Consider the following 21,010-nt stretch of genomic DNA (forward strand, 5'->3'; position numbering starts at 1 on the left):
GCCTTCAACTTTCCAATTCTGTGTCCCATGACAACTCAGCAGAGCCAGCACTATCTTTGTCCCTCACCTCTTTGACCAAAAAAGTTCCTTCTCCCCTCATATCAGTTCTCTTCCTGTTGTTTTTACTCAGTTGAATTTCAATTCGAATAGCTGATTTCTGTCAGCTGTGGCTTTGAGGAGTCATGTCTTCCGACTGGATTACCAGAAAGCTCTCTAGGATCATATTTCCTCTCTTCCTGTGAGTTGCTCTGAATTTCCATTGTATGCTTTACTTAGCACACTCTTTCTAGCTTCAGGCACCTTTGCAAGTTGCAACATTTTCAAGACTGGCAAAAACTTTGTAAAACATATACCAAGAGACATATCATTGTACATATGAGTTATGAGAGTCTCTTGCCTCTAAGTTTTCAGAGAGACCACACATGGTGTACTAATAATGTAGATGAAAGACTTACCAGTTACAAAATTTTTTTCTATATTATCTTCCTGTTCTCATTTTGGATCATATTCCAGAGATATTTTTGGCCCAAAATATTAGCAGAGACAAAAACATTAACAAGCATGCAAACTTCTATCAAGAGTTAAATCTTTATACAACTTTTTTCTCCAGTCAGTGGCTCAATAAGAGAAATTACATTCATTTTTAAGCATCGAGTCAGTAGCAGAAGTCATATTAGGTCTTCAAGCTTCTTAATTTTTTCTTGGGTTAATTAAAATTTCCAGTTAGGAAAACTGATAAGAAAATCAGGCATTCAGCAAGATGTTTCTTCACCGTCCCCATGAAAATCAGCTTTTCCTTTAAGAACTGCTAACTGAATGAAAACAATCACAAAAATAAGAGAGATTTTTTGTTTAATCTGAAAAACTTATCTTCAGAAATTTTAAGACATTGCCTTTCGAGTTTTCTAGAACAAATGCCTCAAAACATCATTCTTTTGAGGCCAAGTTTTTCATCTGCCTCAGGTTTCTCATGATACACTGCATGGTGTCCCTGGTAACAAAAAGCCTGAACTACATCCTGGGGTTGTGAGAGACTGCAGAGGGCAGATGGCAGTGGTCAAATTTTAAGTGAGAACTTTCCTTGGCAACATTTTTTTTTTTATTATTTCACTTATAAAATTATGGTTCTGATTTTTAAAAAAAAACTTTCAAAATAATTTTCTTGTTAAGAGTGAAATTCTTTTCATTGGCATCAGCATTTTGGGGACTGGAAGAGAAGCAGGCCACTGAAGAGATTAATATTTTCCAAGTAGCTATACTCCCTAATCACATGTGCCCTTAACCAGAATTGGCTAAGCTTTAGTTAAAAAAAAAAAAACACACTGCTGCAAGTTAGAAAAACTATGGATTGCAGAGTTTTCTCAATTTAATTTCACATTTAATACTGAATGCATATAAAGAAATATTAAGAGCACATTCATTGTTTCAATTATGTTAAGAAACCTGCCAAAAACTGCTGCAAAACAATGGTATTCTTTAGATGAAAAGCTAATTATTTTAGTTAGAGTAACAATTTAAGCCTGAGATCAATTTCCATGATGTGCCCTGACTTGCAGACTCTCATGAGGAAAATGTCTGTCCCTTTCCATTAAAGGCAGGAATGCCCTAAGAGCAATGGGATGGTACTGTGAAGGTGAGCACCACAGAGCTGCCTATAAATAAACTCAACAGATACATTATTCTGGAATGTATACAGTAGAGGAATAGATTATATGTTCCTCTTCTTAACCACAGTGTACTGCAGTAAGTAGCTAGAGTGATCTAATGCAGACTTCATTCTACATTTATACCTGCAAGTTACTTGCAAGGTAAGAGGGGTTTTCCTTGACTTAAACCCTTAGGATTTTTGGTGTTTGTCCAGAAACTATTTCCAGCTCAGTTTCAATAGTACCGTGTACTGAGAGGTCTGAGTGCTTGGTACTTACCAAGGGTGAGCATGCACATGGGGCTTCCACCTGTTCAAAGAGAAGTTTTGGACTTTGTACTTTATGCTGCAAATCATGACTGCAGAGGAATTCAGAGCAAATGCATTTGCAGGCCTGCTTGCTAAGGAGTGGAAACTGGAGTGCAAAACTCAAGTTTAAAAAAATGCACATATATCTATGTAAATGCCTATTGTTGCATTCTGTAAAACAAGTTTCTACAAGCTGTTTTGCTCCTTGAATAGATAAATATATTATTTTCAATACTTATTATCACAGTTCACCTAAACCAGTACTTTTTTTCCCATAGAAAAACTGAATTTAGGTCCTTTGTCATAGAAATCACTGTCTTCCTGCAGGATTAAGCCCATTACATTTAAAGCTAAATTGACTGGCGCCATTTAAGCAGCAGCAAAATGATTTTCCACAATAGCGATGTACCCAGAATAACTTTGATGCTAATAAAGATGGGAGTAATCTAAAAAAAAAAAAAAAGCAGCCCACAAGCAGGATTCTGCATCAATTAAATAATTGCAGTTAATGCATACAAAAAGACAAAATAGTTTTTCATTATGTATTTTAGGATCTCTTCCAGTCTTGACAATTTCCATTAGTGTGACACTTGTGGCAGATGCATTCAATGCCCAACCCCACCAGCCAAACCAGCAGTAGTTTGATCCAGGCTCCAGAGGAAGGAAGGGCCTGAGCCACAGCCAGGCCAAGAACTCCTTCCAGAAAACCCATAAGGAAGCAGAAGGGCACACAGAACATCGATGAGTTGTGGGTGCAAGGAGTCTCATGCATACCTTTACCACTGTATGCAATTTGATTACGAGTCAACCACTTTATTCTATAAATATGAGCCCACTCTGAGTTCTCTCTGCTAAATAAGCTGGGTATATGGCAATGGTTTTATTACTTGCAGGTCAGTGGATGAGCCCAATTTAAGTTTAATTCTAATCATTTAGCATAAGTAAACACATACTACATATAATGAATCATTTAGAAGTATAAGGTTGGATGGTTTTTAATATACTCTCTGCTTCATATTACTTAATAAGCTGGATTTGCTAAAATATTAAGCTGTAAAATTCTGCTCATATTTACCAAAACCAACTACAAACTACACTGAACACTTGCAAGATAAGGTCTAGTTTGCACTTCGCTGAGAAGAAAAGGATCTATTTAGACAAAACAGCACCTGCAAGGCTATGGACCATCAAAAATGTCTACAGCTGAACAAAACAAAGACACATATGAGATCAGCGAAAAAGATCCAATGCGAAGCAGGAAGACCCCTGGTGGACAACAGGATGACCATGAGCCAGCACTGTGCCCTTGTGGTCAGGAAGGCCAATGACATCCTGGGGTGTATTAGAAGGCGGTTGGTTAGTAGGTCGAGAGAGGTTCTCCTGCCCCTCTACTCTGCCCTGGTGAGACCACACCTGGAATATTGTGTCCAGTTCTGGACCCTCAGTTCAAGAAGGACAGGGAACTGCTGGAGAGAGTCCAGCGCAGGGCAACAAAGATGCTGAAGGGCGTGGAGCATCTCCCTTATGAGGAAAGGCTGAGGGAGCTGGGGCTCTTGAGCTTGGAGAAGAGGAGACTGAGGGGTGACCTCATTAGTGTTTACAGATATATAAAGGGTGAGTGTCAGGAGGATGGAGCCAGGCTCTTCTCGCTGACCACCAATGACAAGACAAGGGGCAATGGGTACAAACGGGAACACAGAAGGTTCCACTTCACTATGAGAAGAAACTTCTTCTCAGTGAGGGTGACAGAGCACTGGAACAGGCTGCCCAGGGAGGCTGTGCAGTGTCCTTCTCTGGAGACATTCAAAACCTGCCTGGATGCCTTCCTGTGTAACCTCATCTAGGTGTTCCTGCTCTGGCAGGGAGATTGGACTAGATGATCTTTCAAGGTCACTTCCAATCCCTAACATCCTGTGATTCTGTGATTGCTATTGGACCGAATCATGGTATGAATGGTCCGTAAAAATATAGAAGTCCTTAGTTTCCTGTACTCAGGTTGGACCTCCGCACAGGTGCCCAGCTTGAACCAGCCCTCCTGCTATTCTGCTCCAATTTGTTGTTGTTGTTGTTGTTTGTTTTTTATTTCTGAGAATTTTGTTTCCTGAAAGTCTGCTCTGCAAATGGTTATCAGGCCTCTCCTGAAAGTTTGCCTCCAGAGTTCTAAAACACATACTCCAGAGCAAACGGTTATCAGGGAAGGAAGACGCCTGAAAGTTTTCTTTGCAGACAGGTACGGGCTCCTGGAGAGAAGGTAAGCAGCATTTGGCTTGGCATATTTCCCCCATACAGTAAATAAGAGGGCGAACCTGCCACTGAACTCTTTTAAGTTGCACTTTTCTTTGAGAAATTTAAACATTGTTCTGCAGTAAGCAGAATCCTAAGTCACTCGTTTGCAACACACTGAAAAACCAACAACATCACTACAAAAATCACATCACACTGTACTTTCACAGCAGAAACAATTCCACAGAGATTAAAATAGGAAAGTAAAATGCCGTTCAATAAGGAACAGTTCCTTAACAATTAAAGGTGGATATGGCAAGCTTCCAAAAAACTGTTTCACAATTAATTTTTCACACTTCTGTTCTATTTAGGGCTGTTACTTCAGCAAGAGATACACCACAATTACCTCCCAATTTACTTATCCTCCTACTCTGGAATGTGACACACTTGTTAAAGTGTGACACATTGCAAAAACAGTTAACAAACATATTTAAAGGGGTATTATTGGATCCATATATAGGCCTTAAGAATAGTTACATCAATTTTAAGGCAAGTTTACCCAACCAGAGGTGTATCCCACCAGATTTTTCTACTGGGACTCAATCCCTAAAGGTCTTATTTCTGCCACTCGTGCTTGCACACTCAGAAATTTCTGCAGCTCTGAAGAAGCCAGCTTTTAGGGGTGAACTGCTGCAACCAAACTCAAGTACCATGGCCTAAATGCAACCTGGAACATTCTAAAAATCCCCTATTTCAAGTATGCACAGTAGTACAATTCCAGTAGGGCTCTGAACATTTGAAATTTCCATTTTCAGTATGTTTCCAGCAGTATTCTAATTAGCAGATAGACCACCATTACCTTATCTTTGTTATTCATACTTCAAAGTATTAAAACTGAAAGCATAAATCTTCTCTTACATTCTCATGGTATTTGTTTAGCTTCTGCACTTCCTTTGGCTTGGACAATTATAAGAGGCTGAGTTTTGTTTTGTTTCCCAGGTCTGTTTCACTTTAGGGTTATACTATTTTTTGCCAGTGTTTCCAATGAAAAGAATTCAAGAACGATTTCTGCAGAGTGGTCCACATTCCATGAAAGCCAGGAGAGAGAGACTCACTCAAAACTTGGATGCAACCCATCAAATCCTTTAATATCCTGTTTTCCTTTTGTTTAACCTACAATTGTACTGGTCTTCAAGTATGTCAGTTAAAATGGTAAATCAGTGTGAATGTGTATGTGCTACACAGAAATATTGCTGTATAATCTGGCGTAAAATACAATTTACAGGCACATCATATAAGTAGTAAAATACTCCGCAGCTCTCGCATACCTTTAAGGGTTGAATTTAAATTCAAAATAATAAGAGGGAGGTATTTGGAAGGAGAAGCTTCAAAATACTTGCAAAACTCCTAAAAGCCTAGGCGGTTGTGTAGGTGGGAGATACTGCCTTGTCACTTTTCTCATGTCATTGATAGTCATTAGCAGAAACACCGACCTTACTAAATAGCTTTCCCCCTTCCCTGTATTTTAGATAGATAGACCAGAAGCTACATAGTTTTGTTCCTCCAGAAGAGAATGTTGTGATTAAGTACCCTGTCTGGGTTTTCAGATAAAGAAACATCAGACATTTATAGATACCATTTGTATTCTTTGCCTTGTTAAGGATTTTTTTTCCAAAGCATTTATTTTTGCTCAGTAATTCTTTGGGACCATTAGCATCAAGTAAAGATTATAGTGAAATATGACTACTAGTTTATGGAGAGTGCTGTTACGACCTTTTTGCAAAGGTACTTAGTCTCAGCTACATGATTGCATGTTGCTAACATCTAAAAGCCTAGTTTTTTTTCTTAAGAGCTTATCCATTTGACAATAAATTGTGGAAATCTTAAGCCTATTCCATTTACTATAAAGTTATTCCTCTTAAAAAAAAAATAAAATCACAGACATCGGGTCCTCTCTAGACAGTCAAAGTGCCAAGTAAAACTGCAGCTGCTATTATGGCCAGAGCACGTATCACCTCACCCTGAAGTAGCTAATGCTGCCCAGAGACTGCTATAAAGCATCCTTAGGGGATGGGAATTACTATCCAAAAAAACCCACCAGTTTCTCCTGTCCACAGTAAAAAACAAGTCTCAATTATCAGTTATTAGTATGCCTCTAGTTTGTGAGAGATGATCTCTTGTCCTCATGCTGATTAGTGATCCATTCAGTGCATCCTTTGGATGACTCAGTAGCATGTGTGATGTAGAGTCAAAGTCCCCACCCGTAGCAGGTCTGCTGCTGGGCACTTGATCCCATTATGTCTGGGTCTGATGATGCTGGCAACCACATTATCACCAGGCATCTACTAAAGATCTGCCAGTCTGTAAAGAATCCATGTTGCACATGTACAGACCTATTGTTTGTTTACATTTACCTTTCATGAGGAATAAACACATGGACATTACTTCTAAAGGTGGTAAATATCTGAGGCCTCTAATGATGTTGCTGCAGTAGACAGCCACCCTTGGAAGAACCCCAAACTTACAATAAATTCCCATAAACTTCAGTAGCTTCTTACAACTGAGCTATAGAAGGGCAGCATATTAGTCAGACTACGTATTACACTTGCTTCTGATTACATTTGATTGCATATCATACATATATTTGCAGGATTTTTTATATTATATGTGCTTTGTTTCACAGATAGACTTTGAAATATCAGAGGCTATCAGGTCCAGTAAGTCTGTTTGTTAAAACACCTGGATTTTCTGGAACCTTACCTACACAAACTGCCCAACCCTTGACCATCACCAATGGACGTCTCTACAAAGCACTGCATTTTAGGACTAAGAGATAAATGTGATACCTGGCTTTTGTGCCACATGCCTCACCAGTACCACTCAAGCACTTGAAAGAATCATTTGCCAAATGAGTTAATAGCCCACACACTAAAAGAGGAAGCAGTTTCCCCAGCATTACCAAACAAGTCATTGTCAGGCTCCAGATAATCTGGGTTTCTAAAGAGTTCCAGACACATATCTTGGAGATTGGGCACCAGAGCCATCCCTTCCCCTGTTGACACAAAAGGTTATCTGGGATAATGCAGTTATTACCATTCCATAAGGACAGACTGTATTATCCTTAGCGTGGGAATATGAAGCCAACTCTGGAGAAAGGTTGACCTTTGCAGCATCAATATGTGCAGTGCAGTAAGTCACATCCATTGTGGTTTTTATTTTTTGTTTCCCAGAAAAAAAAAAAAAAAAAAAGAAAAAAAGAAAAAAAAAAGAGGATGAAGTCCGATGGTGAAAGGAGGGCTAGGGAGACCATACAAGAAAGAAATACTGTCAGGTAGGAAGAGACCTCTTATTATGGGTGTGTGCCTCGGTGCTGTGTTTCACAAATAATTGGAGTATGCCTCTCTCATTACTTCTTTTAATCTTAACAAGTTACCCAGAATGAACTGGTAAAACAGTGTAATGGTATTAATTTCTGCAAGAAGTAAAAATCTGCAAAAACAGAGCCATTTTTGATGAAAACCATGTTATCATTTCATTTGGTCCATTCTCTTGCTGAATATAAAATACAATGTCACAGGAAAGCTACTTAAATACAACACTGATTATTATAGACCAGAAGGTGGTAATGGATTAGGTGGTCAGCATTTTCTGAGCAGAAAAGTTTATTTCACAAAGCTCTTAAGAACATCCTGCAGGAGATGACACAAAACTTAATTTTCATGAACTTTAATTGATAAAATATTAAGATTCTAAACAGTTTGAGTCAAAATTTTTGAAAGGCCTGTAATGTTTTTCTTGGGGGACAAAAAAAAAAAAAGCTGCATCTCCAAGCACAAGCATGTTGGAAGCAGAAGGAAAGGTTGGCACTCAATCATCTGCAAGCAAAAAGGATCTTCTCCCATGTGTCCAGTGCGTTATGCCTTGAACTTTATTATTGAATACAGAAAAGATTTGGCATGCTATCCATCAGACTTTGGAAAGTTCTGGGTTATCTCCCTGATAAAATGATTGCATTTTCATGCCACCAATAAATTAAATATAAATAAATAAATAAATAAATAAATATATATATATATATATATATATATATATATATCACAGAACAGGCATTAGGAGTATTCTTAATTTTATACAGTCATCTGGATATGAAGTCATGACACCAAGTCATTTTTTACAAGTACTATGAGAATAACCAGGACGCTCTATTAACTTTACCATACAGTCTCATTACAACTTTTAAAGTACTCAGCAGAATAAAATTATAGTCACCATGAGCTCTCCAGATGCATGGGATCTTGAACAGTGAGCGTGGAAACTATTGCAGCCTGTATAAGATGGAAAGTTACAGGGACAAAATAAGGAAGGAAATGCCTTTTGGAACTTGGAAGCAGAGAAAAGGCATAGTGTGCCTTCTGACTGAAAAACAAAATTCAGTCAAAAAACCCCTAAATTTTCTACGTTTCTCAAATACACTTGAAACCACATATTCCTTATATCCCAAATGCGTAACTACACAGAGGTTTAAATTGGCTCCAAACTAAACTTCAATTCATGCAAAACAAGGCTCAAGTTTGCTTGAAAACATACACAGATCTATGCTGTAAAAACCTTGACTAAGACAAGATACAGGGCTTTTCATTGAGGGAACAGCACAAGTTCAGAGGTAACTGGAATGAGGTTTCTGAGCAAAAAGGGAGATGGGTATCTTTTGGATTATTTAAGGATTCATCTTAGATTAAAGAAAAGGCATAGCTTTGGGAAGCAGCTATGTGGAAGTTTTGTAAATGTCTGCAAAGTTTCCTAAGAGGTAAAATTATACAGCAAAACTATAAACTGAGTTTGCCTTTAGCTCTCCTCCCACAGCTGCCATAAGCTTATTTAATACTACGTTTGCCACGATATCAATGGAGCACACTAATGAAAATCCTGATTGCATAGCTATCTCTTCCCCATAAAATAACAATTTGAATTCTCTAGATACATTAAAGAATGTGTGCTGCTGACTGCTAATCTCAGTTATGTTGCTATTTGGGTCAAAAGAAAAAAAAAATCAACTGGCTACATACAGATGTCAGAGTAACTCCTGGTGAAATATGGCAGGCTTTTTGCACACTTCTATGTCTTCCATCAGCTCTCTGCTTTTCTTTGACAACACAATGGAATTTTTGGGAAGCAGAGATCAGATATCTTAATCTAATTGAGACTTCAAACTTTTGCAGCAGGGACTGTATTCCAATACACAAGGAGATTGGCAGAAAAACTGAAAGTACATCAGTGTAAATCCTACTCCTTCAAGTAAAAATTATGTCATCACCATCACGAAATAGAGATAAACTTCCTAAAATGAACTCCTCCATCTTGAGCTGCTGTTGGATTTTCTGTTTTCCTGAAGTGTCCATCTAGGCTGTAAATTCCTGAAAGGAGGAAACACTTATCTTTAGCAGTAAGAAGAGATTGCCAAGCACATGAACTTTCTTAAGTAATATACACATTGAGCACAGTCAAACAAAGCATGTGTATGTATGCATCTCCACCATATCCAACTAGATATACTATTGAATAATGGTCTATTTTGAGTAGATACATGAAAATTTTATTGTTTTCTATGCAACTTCCAAGAAGCATTTCCAGCAGGACTTCCAAGCAACTGGCTTGTTCCCAGAACTCCTGGAAAACCCTTTCTTCCTGCAGCATGCCAGAAAGCACTTCGGTATGAGCATAGATCCCCCTACAAACTAAGCAGTCAGAAATGGAGCACAAGCAAAAAAGTGCTCAGAGTGAAGCTCACAAGACTACACAATATTCTTCTGGAGGCTCCAGAGAAGCCCTTTACTACAATGAATACTTGAAGCCCAGGTGAAGTGAGTGAAGCTTTGGAGAAATTATTTGATTAGCTGAAGTAGACTCAGATGGGGTTTGAGGAATTCTCTCTTTGTCATGGATGTGGAAATCCACCACAGGCATTCCTAAAGTGCCAACGTAAAGGCTGAAACTCTCTTATGACATATCCTCATAGGTCAACACACTGGTTCCTTTTATCACCTCTCAAAACAGAGTGCCTTCTGGGCACTCTCCATGGTTCATCTGCGACTAGGACAGCAAGCCAGGGAGAAGCGGTATCAGTGAGAAGAAAGTACAATTCTCTCACAGATCAAAGAAAAACTGGGAAAAGTTTTTCCAGAACACAACACAACATAGGACATGTCACATTTCTGTCGTGATCAACAGGATAGAAAGAATATGCAGCCTTGTGAGAAACTTTGGACCTACCTCACATGGGTTTGGAGGTGAGCCTAAGGCTTTTGAGGTACATCAGGCTTACTGCATACATACAGCAGCTGTTTTGACCATAGTCAATAGCTCTCAATACTTCCAGAGCAGCTGACTCATTGCACAGAAGCTGTGCAGTCAGCCTGGTTTTGTGCCATGGAAATGTCCACCATTTCCAGCCATACAGCAGAATGAGGGCAGCACTCTGGCCAAATATAGAAAACTCTCAGATTACACTGGAGTTTCTGAGAAGAGAGAATGAAAGATGAGAAGACAAGTTTAGGGAAACTCAGAGGTACAGTAGCTGTAACTGGAACTCACTTGACTTTTCTCCCTAATAGTTTTAGTTCTAGTGCGTCAGAGTTTTCCTACAAATCAAAGCATCTGTGCATTTGGCTGTCTTTTAAATGCTGCATTCATTACCATTGTCACAGAGCAAACTACAAGGCTGCAGACAAAAACCTGCCTATCAGGTCATCAGTGATAATAGGGCAAAAGAAGATTTGTGATTTGTGTTCCTCTGGTATCATGCACCTTGAGTCCAGCCACAGATGCTTAATTTGTGCTGATGGCACCTGGATTCCCATGCTGGTTTGTATATTCACACTGTGTTGGTTTGCATGCTCAAGTGTGATCTTATGTGTTAACTCCACCATGGTGCATGCACTACACACAGAACTAAAGGATATTCTGCAGCAGTGATTACATCTAAGTTCCCTGGCTACTGCCTAAAATCAAATCAGAGTTTGTTTTCTCATTTCTTGTCATAAATCATTCTTGAAGTGACTGCCAAATAAATGAAAGGGAACACTAAAAACATACAGGAATAAAAACATTCACCAAGGAAGCTAAACAAATCTTCATTGTAATTAGACTAAAGCAAGGACCCACCCAGAACAGTTAGCAATTCCCCCAAGAAGTTTTTCTTTCCATGTAAAGCTTTTTCGACACCCAGGGATTTCTTTAGATAGGGCATCCCCAGTTAATTTAGCCAAAAAACCCCACAAAGTTCCCAGGTTCTTGAAGCACTTAGCCATTTCCCAACACTCCCAGATATTTAAACAATTTTTCATGCCCCTTTCACCACATGCAGTCTTTCACCCTTTCTTTCCTTCTTTCCCTGGTGAGTTTTTCCTGCTGCATGGGGCTCAGGTCCTGTTTCCAGAAAGGAGATACTGGAATCAGCTCTTGTGCTGCCCTGGCATGAAAGTGCAGCTCTCCTTTTAAGCCTTGTCTTTGGCCTAAACACGCAGTTGCAATATTATTTGAATGGCACAACTTGATGAACACCACTGCAATGCTCATAGCTTTTAAGAACTACATCAGAGGGCGCTTCATACCTCCCTAGCTCAACAAAAATCAAAACCACATCTATCAAAAATGTAAAATCATATTTATTTTTATATATATACACAAATCTCCTACCAGTTAAAGTAAAATTACTTCTCAAGCTCAAAGTTGAAAACAGATGACAAGTACAGCACTGAGCATCTGATAATGTTTTGGTAGCACAGCTAAAACTGCTTATAAACACTGTTTTAGGATCTTTCTCTCACCCACTTCTGCATATTGAAAATTCTCCAAGCTAAAACTTCTGAAGTTCTCATCAGTTCTTTTTCCTGCCATTGCCCGGTCACATTGAGGGCTTGTTTTCTTTCAGGACAGACATTCCCGCTGTGCTTTTCCTGGTTTCAGGCTATTTTTAATATTTACTTTCTATTGTTATAGCAACAGAGAATCACAGATGGTAAGAGTTAAAATTATGCCACAGGAGACATTTATCATCATAGCTTTGTATAATGTGAGCTCTTGTTCTCTGAAATTTTCCCCATGCTGGACACTCCCCTGTTTATTTTATGATGGCTACGCTAATGAATGCATATGCCTAGTGAATGATATAAGCCTCTCAAATTTATCAGCACGTTTGATGTGATTGCATTAATGAGAAAGTGGCAGTGTTTATTCCTTTCCTTTTCTCACCACTACTGAAGGAGCCAGACTTCTGATACTAGATTTCATGTTTACCTCAGTCCACAAATAAATCACATTCATTTCAGTGGTGCCAAGTTAAAAAAAAAAAAAAAAAAAAGGTATTTAGTACCATCAAGGTGACTGGCATCCAGGCTGGGTTACTAAGATACATGAGCACTTTATGCAACTACAGCCCCTCAGATGAATCACTTATGTTCCAGTAATCTAGTCATTCTAGGAAGGATTCAACAAATTATAAGAACAGTGATCTGTATCTTCGATAATGTGGTATGCATCTGTGCAACCCAAGTATGAAATGTAGAAAATACTGGACTTGTGGTCACTTAACATCTCAGAACATCAGCCCAACTTTCTATACTGACTTTGGAAAATATTGGCAATTGCTCTTCTGCTTTTCATGAAGATTGGGCCAGCTGATTCAGTTTTAATTGTTGTCCAAGGTGGGAATATTTGGTTAGCAATAACACTAATATATTTTCCTTATGAGTTTTCAAAAGCCCATTATAATGGCATGTATTCAGAGACAAAGTTCCCTTCCAAAAAGGTGAAATGATTCCTTGGAGCAAATCACCAGCAAGACAACCAGAGTTCAGCCCTGCCAGTCTCCCTGGGAATCCCCATCACATCCCCTGAGAGAGACCAGGAGGATATACAGCAAAGTTCTGTGGGTCTCCCCAGCTTTGTCAGTTACTCTGGTTCAAATACATGCACACAAAACACACATCAAATTCTCCCTTTAAGACTAAGCAGCTTGCTGTAACATGGCAGCTTCAGGAAAGGAAAGGAAAGGAAAGGAAAGGAAAATTTTGGTTCATAACATCTCAAGTACCAGATAGCTTCAACTATGTTTGATCTCCTAAGGATACAGCAGTCACAGAACATCAAGTGAATTCCATGGGGTCAGCAACCTTAAAGGTGTCTTAACAGATAGCAATGCTCACACCCTTACTAGGCAACTCCCACAAAAAATACTCATATAGAATCATAGAATAGAATCATAGAGCCATTTTGGTTGGAAGAGACCCTCAGGGTCATTGAGTCCAACCATAACCTAACTCCAGCACCAAACCATGTCCCTAAGAACCTCGTCTAAATGTCTTTTAAACACCTCTAGGGATGATGACTCCACCACTGCCCTGGGCAGCCTATTCCAATGCCTGACAACCCTTTCCATGAAGAATTTTTTCCTAATATCAAACCTAAACCTCCCCTGGTGCAACTTGAGGCCATTCCCCCTTGTCCTATTCCTTGGTATGTGGGAGAAGAGACCAACACCCTCCATGCTACAACCTCCTTTCAGGTAGCTGTAGACAGCAATATGGTCTCCCCTCAGCCTCCTTTTCTCCAGGCTAAGCAACCCCAGTTCCCTGAGCTGCTCCTCATAAAACTTGTGCTCCAGGCCCGTCGCCAGCTTCGTCACCCTCCTCTGCACTCTCTAGTACCTCAAGATTTTTCTTATGATAAGGGGCCCAAAACTGAACACAGTATTCAAGGTGGGACCTCACCAGCACCGAGTACAGTGGCACAATCACTTCTCTAGTCCTGCTGGCCACATTATTCCTGATACAAGACTATTGGCCTTTTTAGCCACCAGGGCACACTGCTGGCTTGTGTTCAGCCAGCTGTCAAGCAACACCCTCAGATCCCTTTCTGACAGGCAGCTTTCCAGCCACTCTTCCCCCAGCAGTACTAGGCTTAATTCTAGTTGGGCTTTGGCTCTTCTAATTTTTCTTGAAGAGAGACCAGCCTTCCTGGACTCCTTTGTCCTTCGGGGACTGTCTCCTAATGGACTCTGCCAACCAGCCTTCTGAACAGGTCTAAGTCCAAAATAGCAGTTCTGCTGACCCCCCTTCTAACTTCTCCAAATATAGAAAACTCAATCATTTCATGATTGCTATGCCCAAGGCAACCTCCAACTGACATGTTGCCCATGAGTCCTTCTCTAATTACAAACAACAGACCCGGTGGGGCTCCTTCCCTGTTAGGCTCACTAACCAGCTGTGTCAGGAACACAGGGCAGGTTTCGTCTGTGCTTTTCTAAGAAAACCATTTTCATTACCCAGTCACTATCACCACAACTTATGTTCAGAGCTCATTGGTGCCTGACAGACAACACCACGCTCCACAAACTGAACTAACCTTACAAAACATAGAACTGATCACACAGTGGCCATTCAAATGGCAAATGTACTTCTGAAATATGGTATTTCACAAATATATGCCAATTTAAATGTCTCTGTGTATGGTTACAGTCCAGCAGCAAACCTGTGAAAAGACAAAATCCACAAAATAGATCTTTCTATTAACCTCTTCATAATAAAATGGTAACCTCTAGTGCTAAGATAGAGTACATTCAAATAGGATGGCAAAAAAAGATGGAAAGGCTCAACATAAAAAAGGGATCAGATTAAACTCATGTAGAAACAGATTTGAACAAAGTTGATTGAAATATAAAAATTTATTTTTAAGAATAAACATTTAATAACTGTGAACATTTTCTCTGTAATAATATACTAATCTGAACTCTAAAAGTGGCAAATACTGGAGACTAGATATCTCAATAGAGCTCTGCTCACTCCAAATTGTAAAAGGTGCTATAAAGATCTATACAGAAATAATGGCTTACAGTTCTCAAGCTAGAATGATATCTGAAATGAAGATCAAGTCAACAGTTAATTCTATATAATTACACTAAAATCAGTAATACAGGAATTTGTCCAGACTTCAACTACTTTGTGTATTGGTTCTCTTAAAAAAGTGTTAGAATTACTTTTCATAAAATAATGGAAAAAATAGTCATTGCCAAGCTGGAAACAAATTATCTGGAATGGCAGGAATTGTTATTCAAAGGCAATAGATGAAAAAAAAAAAAAAAACCAAAAACAAAACAAAACAAAACAAAAAAACCACCACAAACACACAAACAAACAAACAAAAACAACAACCAAAAACCAACCAAACAACAACAACAAACCACAACCAAACAAAACCCTCATATATGTACAAAAAGTCAGTGGGTCACTCATAGACTGTTTTCCAGAACAGATGACTTTGGGTGATACCCATACTGCCTGCTGGGACCAACCAAGGACAGGAGGAAGGAAAAAGTATGCAGTGGATTCTATTTGGGGATCATAAAAGAGTGATTTTAAGAAAAAGATGTGCTGCAAAATCTTTACTGCTGCAGATCCACAAAACAACAGCAACAAAATGTTATGTAATGTTTGGTTTCCAGGTTAAATTTGTTTGGTTGATAAGCTCAGCAGAGCGTTTTAGTTCTACAGTCAGAGCCACTGATAAAAAAGAGTTGTCATTTAAAAGACTTGAAGTGTTTTCACAGAGGGATTCCTCAAAAGTTGAAGCACTGCCTGAGCAGGTGGCATAGCACAGGTAAAATGCTTGAAGGGAACCTGAACATCTCTGTGTGTAAAGGGATGACCCAAATGAGGAAACAGGTTATTACATGGAGCATTTGCTTCCTTAACTGATTTAGTGGCAGTTCTGTTGCACAGTGTTGCAGCCATTACACAGATACCACAGGGAACTTAAGTATGATCACAAACGCTTTCAGAAGATCTTCACCACGACTACCTTAATCCATTCCAAAGGGTCTCACCTTTCTGTGGCTCTTCACCTTGTGTGCCAGTTTGCAAATGTGCAGGTACTTGCCCTCACACTGAACAAGACACTGGGTAACGTTAATTCAAACGTTTATATTCTTGACCACTTTACTCTCAGCACTTTTTTGCCTTCCAGTCTTCCAACAAAAATCCAAGCATCTGACTGTGTGGAAAACACATACATAAAAATACTAGGCAGAAGCAGTTTCCATCATTTTTGGACAAAGGTATCTGTTGGGCTATGTCTGGGTATTTAGGGATGAAAGTAGCATGAGGTAATCCCTGTACTAATTGAAGGTTCAATAAAGCCTTTCATTCTGACTAAGAAATGTAAGATATTGGACCAGTTTTAAAACATACACTGATGTAAACCATACATGTCTCCCTCTGTGATTGATATTTACATAAATGTTTCATTCATGCATCTTTCCTAACTGTCATTGTGCACACACTTGTCACTGAGGATCTCAAACTGCAGAGAGCAAGAAGTCCTACTGGGCAGATTTTTTTTTTTTTTAAGCAAAACAAACAAACAAGCAAAAAAAAAACCCACCACTAAATCATTTTTCCAAGCATATTTTAGAGTTTCTTGTCATATGCCTGTGACTTGAAGAAGGCATCAATTATGGAGTTTAGCAGTCCTCTGTAGACGAAGAAATAAATGGCAATTTTGGCATTCTGTATACTGATAAGGAACTTTAACTATTTATTATTTCTTTTGGCTAGTTGCTATGCATTTCTTCACTAAGGGATGCCAAGCCCAAGTCATTCCTTCCATATAAGGGGACCGGGAGATTGCTGTTCCCAGGATCTGTTTTTCCTGAAAATGAGCCAGCTGTGCAGAACTGATATTTTATACACACAGTTTACTCCAAGTCCACAAGACTGACAGGTTGCCTATATAGTCAGATAAGAGCGCAAACACACCAGATAGTGTCAGCAGAATATGCAACACAAGCCTGTTCCCCTCTGCCAATATGCCCTGGGAACTAGTAGTGTGGCACAGCTAATTGCATTGTAGGTGTAGGTAAAAAGTGTTGGGGGAAGCAAAGGAACAGATTCACTCCTCAACTGGAAGATGACAAAGATCACTCACCTGAAGCAGGCTAGGATATAGGTAATTAATCCTAATGATCCATCAGAAAAATTATTGGGATCTTGACAGACTCCGAAGAGAAAGACTAGAAAAAGCTATGCTGTCTTATCACAGACTTGTAGAGATCACCCCAAGCTCCACACCCATCCAGACCTATGATTTTAACTGTACATATAAATGTCTCCTCTTAAAATAACTTTGTTGAAATGGCATCCTAGAAAGACTCCTGCTCACAGGTTTCCAAATTCACTGCAGGCTGTTTGCCCTAGGAAGGAGCATACTTAGGTAACACACACAACACCTACTACCAAGCCTGCAAACCCAGCTCATGAGCCAGTGGTCAAGTTAAGGTCCATCCTTCTCAGGTGTCCACAGATGTTTTAAATGCCAGATAAGGTCTTCAGCCTCAGTGACTTCCACAGCTGACCACATGGAAATACATCAGCACCATCACCATTAATGAGTGAGAGGAAGGTTCCTTTTCTCTCCACTCACTGACTTCTGCAGAGTAAGCAGAAATTAATAGGGGAAAAAAAAATCCACACTTATTGGTTTTAAAGTGAAGAAATCCTATACAGGTACAGGAAACTAATCCATGTGAGAGGAAAATGTAGAGCTTAATGCATTTGCTTATCAGAAAATACCATTTAAATCTCTTTGTGGTTTTGGACGAGAATTAATTCTCTGGCAGAAAATTGCCATGCCAGTAGATTGGTGTCCTGAAGACCTAGGATCCCCTTTTTGGGCAGCAGAGATGCTTATGCAATTCACCATGCTGCTTCAGTGGCCCATATGTCAAATAAGTACAAAAAAGTATTTTAACAACTTCATAAGGGAATGGTGTTTCCTAAGTGTCTCTGAAGCCAGACCTGTCCAAGAACTTGGGTTCTACCACTGCAGGGCAACTATTACGGCATCTATAATTCATCAGGAAAGCGAGGTCAATAAGAAAAATTCACATATCTATTTCAGTCTATAACCAGTCAAAACACAGGCTGAAACAAAAACATAGGAAAATGGGGCAAAGAAGGCAGTATGTATACGGTGTTTTTAAAAATTTTACTTGGTCATCAAGAGAACTGCAATAGAACTGGAATATAATTCTCTAGACATATACGTTGTTCCCTTGCTAAATCCAAACTAAATCTGTTTAACAAAGCACACTTGTTCAGGATGAGTGATAAATTATTTAGCCAGAGTTTACTTTCAGTTTGTTGAGGGACAAGGGGAACATTCCACCACCACATACAGCTTTCAAGAGCAACTTTCAAACAGCATTTTTGACACATTTTCACTTTAATATAGTACATGCACTGAGTGAAAGATGCTATTAATGGTGATACTGCCAAAGGCCCTCATCCAGCATATATTAAAGCCAAAAGGAAGACTCCCACATCACACAGCAGATTCTGAATAAAGGCCATCGTGGTTGGATATGCCAAAGGCCCTCATCCAGCATATATTAAAGCCAAAAGGAAGACTCCCACATCACACAGCAGATTCTGAATAAAGGCCATCATGGTTGGATATGCATGATACATCCTTTCAGTCTTTACTTGTTGAAATATAGAAGCTTGGGAGGAGGTTGCACAGCCCATATGATCTTTTTTTTGCACTTCCAACAGCTCAGTAACTGCTCTGCAAACACAATAAAAGTAATGTGGCCAAAGACATTGGTACTACATATATTTTCTAAGTTATATATAGAGCACGTTGTGTGTGTTTTCATTGCTTAGGACAACATCTTCAAGGAAAGGCAGACAGACAAGGCCCCTTTTTAAGCATTTGTTAGTGATTTTATTTTTTTTTTTTTAATGTCCATAAGGTTCAGGAAAGCTGAGTTTTGCAAGTATATTACTGTTAGAGTAAAACAAGTTTTTCCAAGTTTAGATTCAGAGTAGATTTCCTCCAAATTCTTGCCAGACACAAATGCAATCTGTTTGTGCCCAGTGCAGCTGGTAACACATTTGTTCTCACTGAAATAATGGAAAAGGCAAAGGAGAAATTAAAAAATAACAAAGTCAGACTGGTGCCATACTTCACACAGAGTTGAAAGTATTTTGGTAGCTAAGAAAGTAGTTACTATGTTGAGATATACTTTAAAATCCTTGTAGGTAGAAGCACTGCAAAAACTCATATTTTAGGAAAACAAGCTATCGATTATGAGCTAACCATTTATTATATTTCAGCTTAAAGTAGCTTCCTTCTTAGGATATTTCATCAAAGACAAATGTTATAACTAACTCTCATTTCTAAAGTTCAGAGGCCCTGTAGTTGTGTGCATAACTAATTTATCATTAACAATTACTTTTCCTTTGTACATAAAACTACAGCCATGGTTTAACTCAAAGTGTTATCACAAGCTGTCAAGTGTAGGTGATCCCACCGAGTTAGACTACCCTGCCTTTAATGTATTACAACAGTATTTGTCCCACAGCACACTTCACCTCTTGCTTCACTAGTAACATACTCAATTTGTGCCCTGAATATTCCTCTTACTATTCTGCATTCAGGAAGAAAGTGACCAACGTAACATTGCTACATCGGTATTGCCCACAATTACTGAGAACTTGAAATATGAATATAATTTATTTCATTTAGCAATACCTGCCCACAGGAAGCTGCTAAACTGTTCTTAAAATTATGGAAACCATTCTCCAAAGTAGAAAAGGAAAACGGTCCCATAACCACAATTAGAGTCATGAACAGAGGAAAGGAAGAATCTATTGAACTACTATTTTATTTTATTTTATTTTATTTTATTTCATTTTATTTCATTTCATTTTAAATGCAAGCAGTTTTTTACATATGGGATGAATCATCTTACTAGAATGCTAAATTGTTACATCCTCTCCAGGTAGTAGCATAATCATAGTGAAACAGAATCACATTAAGAAGGAGATTGAGAAAACTGCTTTGCAAAACCATCAAAAAACAGTAAGTCAGCTACAGAAAGGCCATAAACAGAGTTGAATTTGCATATTTCACAGTTTTCAAGTTTCCTCTCTTTTGAAGGCTTGATTGTATATCAAATGTAACTTTCCCTATGAATTTGTTGCAAGTGTTTACCTGTGTTATTTTAAATATATATTAGAAAAATTACCAAGTAAATGCACAACCAGCTAAGAAAGCACATGGAATGGGGAGCAAAGGAAAAAAGTTAAACAATCCAGGCTTCAAAAGAGGGCAAAGAGACTCTACTGTAGAGTCACAGGGTCAACTTCTGCCTGGGACAAGGGAAGCTTCAGCGATCCCAGATATTCACATATCCCTGAAAGCATATTATCTGCTGTTCCTAAAGGCAGGATTTACTTACAACAGCTCCTGCTTCGTCCTAAGTAGTTATTCCACAACTGTCAGCTACAATTTTGTCTTGTTGCATCTGATGCTGTCCATTCACAGAGGTGTTAGCAGACTAGACAGACTACTAGCCTGATCCATAATGACAACTCATACACTCCAATGGAAACAAAACAAGTCATTGCATAAGCAAGAGCATTACTGAAGGCCAACTATTTATGGATTATAGGCCACATCCCTAAACTTCCCTTCCCAGCACCACAGCTTCTTCATCCCTAGTTCCATAATAGTGTAAGCCCTCATTTCTTACTTCACTTGCAAATTCACTTCCCCATGGCTGGGGAACAAACATTTTAGCTTCTTCGTCTCCTGATGTGGTCCCTAGCCACCAACCATCCAAGGGACAGCATCCAATGGAGCAGAATGGGCTGAGGGACCACCTCAATCCTAGGCTGACCAGACAGCTGGCAGAACAAATCAAACAAATAAACCTCAGGTTCATGATGCTGTATGTGTTGTCTTCAGTCATCTCATATACAGATGCTGAGTTTTGTT

The sequence above is a fragment of the Nesoenas mayeri genome (assembly GCF_963082525.1).
Source record: "Nesoenas mayeri genome assembly, chromosome: 1".
NCBI lineage: Eukaryota > Metazoa > Chordata > Aves > Columbiformes > Columbidae > Nesoenas > Nesoenas mayeri.